This window comes from Pristiophorus japonicus, chromosome 2 (genome assembly GCF_044704955.1).
Source record: "Pristiophorus japonicus isolate sPriJap1 chromosome 2, sPriJap1.hap1, whole genome shotgun sequence".
Taxonomy (NCBI): domain Eukaryota; kingdom Metazoa; phylum Chordata; class Chondrichthyes; family Pristiophoridae; genus Pristiophorus; species Pristiophorus japonicus.
The window spans coordinates 239,044,939-239,052,104 of record NC_091978.1 but is presented as its reverse complement, the minus strand read 5'-3'; positions in this window follow the sequence as shown (position 1 = coordinate 239,052,104).

The following is a 7,166-nucleotide window of genomic DNA, read 5'->3' as shown; positions in this document are numbered from 1 at the left end:
GGAGAGGGGGAGAGAAGGAGGGGTTGGGGGAGGGAGAGGGAGGAGGGCTGGTGGAGAGAGGGAGGAGGGATGGTCGTGAGAGATGAGGGGAAAGAATGGGAGAGAGGGAGAGTGAGGAGGAGAGAGGGGGAGGGTGGAAGAGAGGAGGGGGCGGGAAGAGAAGGGAGGGAGGAGAGAGTGGAGGGGGGGATCAAGAGAGTGGAGGGGGGGATCAAGAGAGTGGAGGGGGGCTGGAGAGTGATGGGGGGGCAGGAGAGTGATGGGGGGCAAGAGAGTGGAGAGGGGCGGGAGGGGGGAAAAGAGTGAAGAGGGGGAGGGGGGAAAGAGAGTGGGGAGGGGGGAGGGAGGAGTGGAGGGAATGGGGAGGAGGGGGGAAAGAGGGATGTGGGGAGAAAGGGAGGGAGGAGAGGGAGGGAAAGTTTGAAGAGGGAGGCGGGAAGAGAGGGGGATGTGGGTAGAGAGAGAGGGAAGGGGATAAGAGAGGGTGATGGGGGGAAGAGAGGAGAGGACGAGAGGGGGAGATGGGAAGAGAGGGAGGGGGAGAGGTAGGTGGAGGGAGGAGATTGGAGCGGTGGGGAGAGGGGAGGGGGAAGGGAAGAGAGGGGGTGAAGAGAGTGCGGGCAGAGGGAGGAGGGGAGGGGGGAATGGAGGGAGGAGATAAGGGAGGGAGGAACAAGGAGGAGAGGGGAGAGTGAGGAAGGAGGAGGAGAAGGGAGGGGGGAGAGAGGGAAGAGGGAGGAAGGAGGAGGGGAGGGAGGCGGGGGGAGGGGAAGAGGCGGAGAGTGGGATGAGAGAGGGAGGTGACGCGGGGAGACTGGGAGGGGAGGGGGAGAGGGGGGTTCAGAGGGGATCACGAGAAAGGAGAGAGGGAGGGAGAAAGTAGGGGGAGAGAGGGAGGGGAGGGAAGGGGGAGCAAGAGGAGACGGGGAAGCAAGGGAGGGGCAGGGAAGAGAGGGGAGGGAGGGGAGGAGCGGAAGGGAGGGGAGTGATCGTAGAGGGAGGGGAGGGGGAGGAGAAAGGGAGGGGGAGACAGAGGGGGTGGGGAGGGATCGAGAGAGGGAGGGGGAGTGTGCGGAGGGGAGGAGAGGGTGTGAGAGATGGAGAGGGGAGGGGGAGAGAGAAGGAGGGAGGGGGAGAGGGGCTACAGAGGGAGGGGAAGGGGGGAGAGAGAAGGCGAGAGGGGGGCGGGGAGGGAGCAGAGAGGGAGAAAAAGGGTGGGGGGAGGGGAGAGAGAGGAAAGGAGAGGGGGTGAGCGAGAGAGGGAGGTGACGGAGGGGAGAGGGAGGGAGAAAGGAGAGAGAGGGGGAGTGGGGGGAAGAGAGGGAGGGGTGGGGAGAGAGAGGAGGGAGGGGGAGGGAGACAGGCAGGGAGGGGAGGGGGGAGAGCACGAGGGGAGGGGGGTACAGAGGGAGGGGGAGAAAAAGGGAGGGGAGGGCGGAAAGAGAGGGAGGGGGAGACAGACAAAGAGAGGGAGGGGAGGGGTGTACAGATGGAGGGGAGGGCGGAAAGAGAGGGAGGGGAGGGGGGAGAGAAAGAAGGAGGGGAGGCGGAGAGAGAGGGGAGGGGAGAGAGAGAGAGAGAGAGAGGGCGGGGATGGGGAGAGAGAGAGGGAGGTGAGGGGGGAGAGCGCGAGGTGGAGAGAGAGGGAGGTGAGGGGAACAGAGAGAGGGAGGTTATGGGGGAGACTGGGAAGGGAGGGGGGAGAGAGGGGGCGAAAGGAGAGCGAGAGGGGGGAGACAGAGATGGTAGGGGAGTGGGGAGAGGGAGGGGGAAATGAGAGAAAGCGGGGCAGAGATGGAGGGGAGAGGGGGAGAGGGGAGGGGGGAAGGGAGGGAGGGAGAGATTGAGGAGAGCGGGTAGGGTCGGGGGTAGAAATGGAGGGGAGGGGGTGGGAGAAAGGGATGGAAGGAGGGAGAGAGGGTGGGGAGGTGGGGGAGAGAGCGAGGAGGGGTGGGGGAGGAGGGTGAGGGGGGGGAGAGAGGGAGGGGCGGTGGCGTGGTGCGGGAGGGGGGAAAGGGTGAGGGAGGGGAGAAAGGGGCGAGAGGGAAGGAGGGAGGAAGGGGAGAAAGGGAGGGGGAGCGAGGGGGAGGGGGGCAGAGCGCGGGGGTGGGGAGGGGTGAGAGATTTGAGAGAGGGGAGAGCAGTGGAGGGGGGAAGAGAGAGGGAGGTGAGGGGGGCAGAGAGAGAGAGGGGAGGGGGTTAGAGAGAGGGATGGGGAGGGGGTTAGAGAGGGAGGTGGGGAGGGGGTTAGTGAGGGGAGGTGGGGTGGAGAGTTTGGGTGTTATGTATGCAATAAAGGTTCGAACTGAGTATTGTTTAACTAAGCAAGCTACAACCTTGCTTCTGCTTTATTTAGGCCCAAAATGCCTGACTCATAAAATGGCTAGCCTTTTATACCAGCGCAGTTTAGAAACCTCCAACAATGACACCATCTGGTGGCTACAAACAGCATGTACATACATGACAATACCATCCTCTGAGATCTTATCACAGTCTTTCACAGGTTGAGACGGTCTGGTGCTTTACACTGCCGGGTTGACCGTCTCAGTTCGATTCCAGCCTTGGGTGAATGTGCAGAGTCTGTTGTGGCTGGTGGATGGATGGCTGACTTGTTCTGGATGGCAGTGGTCACGTCAGGAAATGCAAGTCCATTTTTATTGAACAAGTCCGTGATGGAAATTCCGGGTTCACTGATGACCCTTGAGTCCACTGAAGGCTACTGGTAGGCTGGTTGGCAGTTGATGTTTTCTTTGTCCGACTGCTGTGGCTCATCTGTGTGCCTCAGCTTTGTTTGATCCATGTGTTTCCTGCAAGTTTTCCCATTCTTGAGCTTAATAACAAATACTCTGTTGTCCTCCTTGGCCATGACCGTACCAGTGATCCATTCGGGACCCTGACTGTAATTCAATACATACAGGATCATTAACAGAAATCTCGCGTGACACAATTGCACGTTCGTGGTACCCTTGTTGACTCTGTCTTTGTATTCAACATGATTAGTAAATCCGGGTGTACAAGAGATAACTTGGTCTTAAGACCGCTTTTCATCATGAGTTCAGCAGGCGAGACCCCTGTGAATGTGTGGGGTCTTGTCCTGTAACTCAGCAGTATGCAAGACAAGCGGGTCTGCAGTGACCCTTGGGTTACTCTCCTCATGCTTTGCTTGATAATTTGTACTGCACGTTCTGCTTGCCCATTGGGCGCAAGCTTGAATGGTGCTGACCTTATATGTTTTATGCCGTTAAGTTTTACAAACTCCTGAAACTCCTGACTGGTGAAGCAGGACCCATTGTCGCTCACCACTATGTCAGGCAGACCATGTGTCGCGAACATGACATTGAGATTCTCTATGGTTGCCGTGGACGTACTGGATGACATGATTATGCATTCTATCCACTTCGAATAAGCATCCACAACCACTAAAAACTTGTTGCCCAGGAAGGGATCTGCAAAATCTACATGGATCCTGGACCAAGGTTTGGATCGCCACGACCACAGACTCAGCGGAGATTCCGCTGGTGCTTTGCTGAGCTGCATGCAGGTGTTGCACTGATGCATGCATGCTTCCAGCTCAGAATCAATTCCTGGCCACCATACGTGGGACCTGGCGATGGCCTTCATCATCACTATTATATATGCAGACTATAGATATACTCTGTGTAGTCACTGTATAGTTGCATAAGATGGAGACTTGTTACCTGATGTACTATCATTACACTATATACTATGCTGGCACTGCTTGAAGGTGCAATTGGTGGAGACCCGGGTTTCCTGCCCCTGTGGCAGAGGCTGTCCACCAGAGGGCATTGAAGTGGGAGACCTGAGGGTCACCTGCATAGGTGTGCAGGGCCCAGTATAAAAGGCTGCCCACCATGCTTGTGCCTCACTCTGGAGTTACAAATAAAGGCCCAAGGTCACTACAGTTTGAGTACAACACATTGCCTTGTGGAGTCATTCATAAGTGCATTACAGAAATAATAACTGCCGATGAGAATACGGACGATCACACGATTATGGCTACCTTTGGCACAATAAAAGATCGCAGAGGGTAATGATTGGGATGTCTTCACGGAAAGGCTCGAGCAATATTTCGTGGCAAACGACCTGGCAGAGGAGACGGACACTTTGGCGAAGAAGTGCAAGGCTGTACTGCTGACCAGTTGTGGGCCCAAGGTCTACCGCCTCGTCAGGGACTTGCTGGCACCCACGAAGGCCAAGGATAGGACATACGATGAGCTGACTGAAGTAATTCACGACCAACTAAAACCGAAAGTGAGCATCCTCACGGTCAGGCACAGATTCTATACTCACCGCAGACTTGAGGGCCAGGAGATTGCAAAATATGTTGCCGACCTCAGGAGACTTGTGGCACTGTGTGATTTTGGCACGCACCTCAACGAAGCATTGCGGGACATCTTCATTATAGGAATTGGCCACGAGGGCCTCCTTCACAAGCTATTATCTGCCGACACCACAGTCAACCTGCAGAAGGCCATCAACATCAATCAGGCGTTCATGACTTCGACCTGCAGCACCAAGCAAATCATTTATCCTGTGGATTCAAACCCGGCAAGTACTGTTCACAGAATGGTGCCTTTCACAGACAAGACTAAAACGTGGCTCTGTCCAGGGCAGAGATCTGAGGGTTCCAGAACTCAGAGTCCGCTGTGGGGTGCTAATCGAGTAGCACCATGCTGGCGCTGCGGAGGAAACCATGGGGCTCACCAGTGTCGGTTTGCAGAGTATGTATGCAAAGCCTGTAACACGAAGGGCCACCTCCAGCCTATGTGTAAAAGAAATACGACTCACCGCCTAGCAGAGGAGTCACTAGATGACTTTGAATCCAGTGGGGAATATGATGATTTGGCCAGAGAGGCAGCTCAGCCCCAAGAAGAAGTGTATGGACTGTATACCTGCACCACCAATTGTCCTCCAGTGAAGATGGAAGTTGAGATAAACGGAATTCCAGTCTTTATGGAAGTGGATACGGGAGCGAACCAGTCAGTGATGAGACAGGATGCCTTTGAGAGGCTATGGAACGAAAAACGACCCGAGCTGGTTCCAGTACAGGAAAAGTTGCGCACCTACACCAAGGAGTTGATCCCAGTCCTTGGTAGAGCGGATGTAAGTGTAATCCATAATGGTGTGGTGCACAAGTTACCTCTGTGGATTGTTGCAGGTGATGGTCCAACGCTACTCAGAAGAAGGTGGATGGGGAAGATCCAGTGGAAATGGGATGACCTCTTCACTCCAGCAATCGATGTCCCCCTTGCTCACAGGCAGAGCAAAACCCTCACCTTCGCTTGGGCCAGGCACCTGAGAACAGACCAGCGCAGCACCTGAGGCACAGACTGTCGATCACGACTGTGTGGCAATGATCCGACCGGAATGACATAAAAGTACTTTCCTGGCTCCAGTGGCAGGACTCCTGGGAAGGAAGATTGAATTCACAGGCACTCTTCCAGATTGTGTGGCAGAAGCTTGGGAGAGAAGGATCAAGACAGTCGACCTCGAGGACAGAGGCAAGATGGCGTCCCTGCTGCAGCGAGGTGCAGCGTGTTTTTAAAAAAAAGATGGCCACAGCCATATCACAAGGTGCAACGCTGAGGGACCAACACGTGGTGCCTAACAAAGGATTTGATTGGGGTAAAGCCAGCAGGGTTATCTTAAAGGAGACCTGCAACCAACTGAACTTAAAGAGACATTGTATGCATGGCAATCAATGTAACAAACCGATTAAGATTGTGAACAAAATGTTGTTGCGAGATGTCGGGAATAGAGTGTCCCCAAAAGTAGCAAGCGAGCGAATTTGAGAGGGGATAGGCGCTGATCCTGATGCCCTGCCCCAGATGTCCCCACAAGTTATAGGCCAGCGATCTCAGGAGGGTGAAGGCACTGATCCTGATACCCTGCCCCAAGTCTATCCCATGCTGCAAGCACCCGATGGTACTATTCGCCATGGACCTGGAAATGAAAATGGCACCAATACGTGCAGTCGGCCGCCATTGCCCACCACCTGGGTGGAGACGGCGCAGCCCCAGACCAAGTCGCTACCTCGGCCTTGTCTGAACCAATGAGTTCCCCAAACGGGACCTGGAACAGCCAGGTTCCCGATACCGTTAGAGAGCAGGCAGTATATACTGCAGCCCTCAAAGGAGGACAGGGAGGCCACACACATCTGTGGCTCTGCCCACCACTAGGCAACAGCAAAGGCCGAATCCTGGCAAGGTGAGCGAACCAAGCCCACCCCGCTAGCAAGCTGCTGTCTGCCGAATCCCTGGATCTGAGCAAGGCCATCACGATAGCCCAGGCCTTCATATCCACGAGCGACAACACGAAGCAGATATCTTCACAGAACCGAGGCTCACCGGCAAGTACTGTGCTTAAAATAATGCCTTCAGCAGGCAGGACTGTATGCGATAGGGCCCACATGGCCGCAGAGGCCAGGCCCAGGGTGACTCAGAGGCCGCTGGGGAGTTCTAATGTGAATCCATTAACACCATGCTGGCGCTGCGGGGGCAGTCACAGAGCCCATCAATGTTGTTTCGAGCATTCCAGCAATTGTGCAAGCGACCTCGGACTCACCATGTGGCAAAGTCAGCAGAGAGCGACTGATCCAGCACGGATCACGCTGAATGAGCAGGAGAGGCAACCCAGCTGGAGGATGTGAAAGAAGTGTATGGGGTACACACCTTCACCACCAAAAGCCCTCCAATAATGTTAAAAGTCAAACTTAACGGCATTCTAATCTCCATGGAACTGGACACGGGAGCAAGCCAATTGATAATGAGCCAGAAGGCCTTTGAGAAACTGTGGAGTGATTCACACTACATGTGCACTTACACCAAAGAACTCATACCTGCTATCGGCAGTGTGAACGTATCGTATGACAGAATGGTGCATGATTTACCACTATGGATTGTAGCAGGCGATGGCCCTACGCTGTTCGGCAGAAGTTGGCTAGACAAGAGCCGGTGGAACTGGGACGACATCAAAGCCTGTCCTCAGCGGATGTTCGTGTACCACGGATGCCCCTTTGGGATTCGCTCAGCGGCGGCCATCTTCCAGAGGAACATGGAGAGTCTGATGAAATCAATTCCATGTACAGTAGTGTTCCAGGATGACATCTTGATCACTGATCGAAACACCACCAAACACTTGCACAA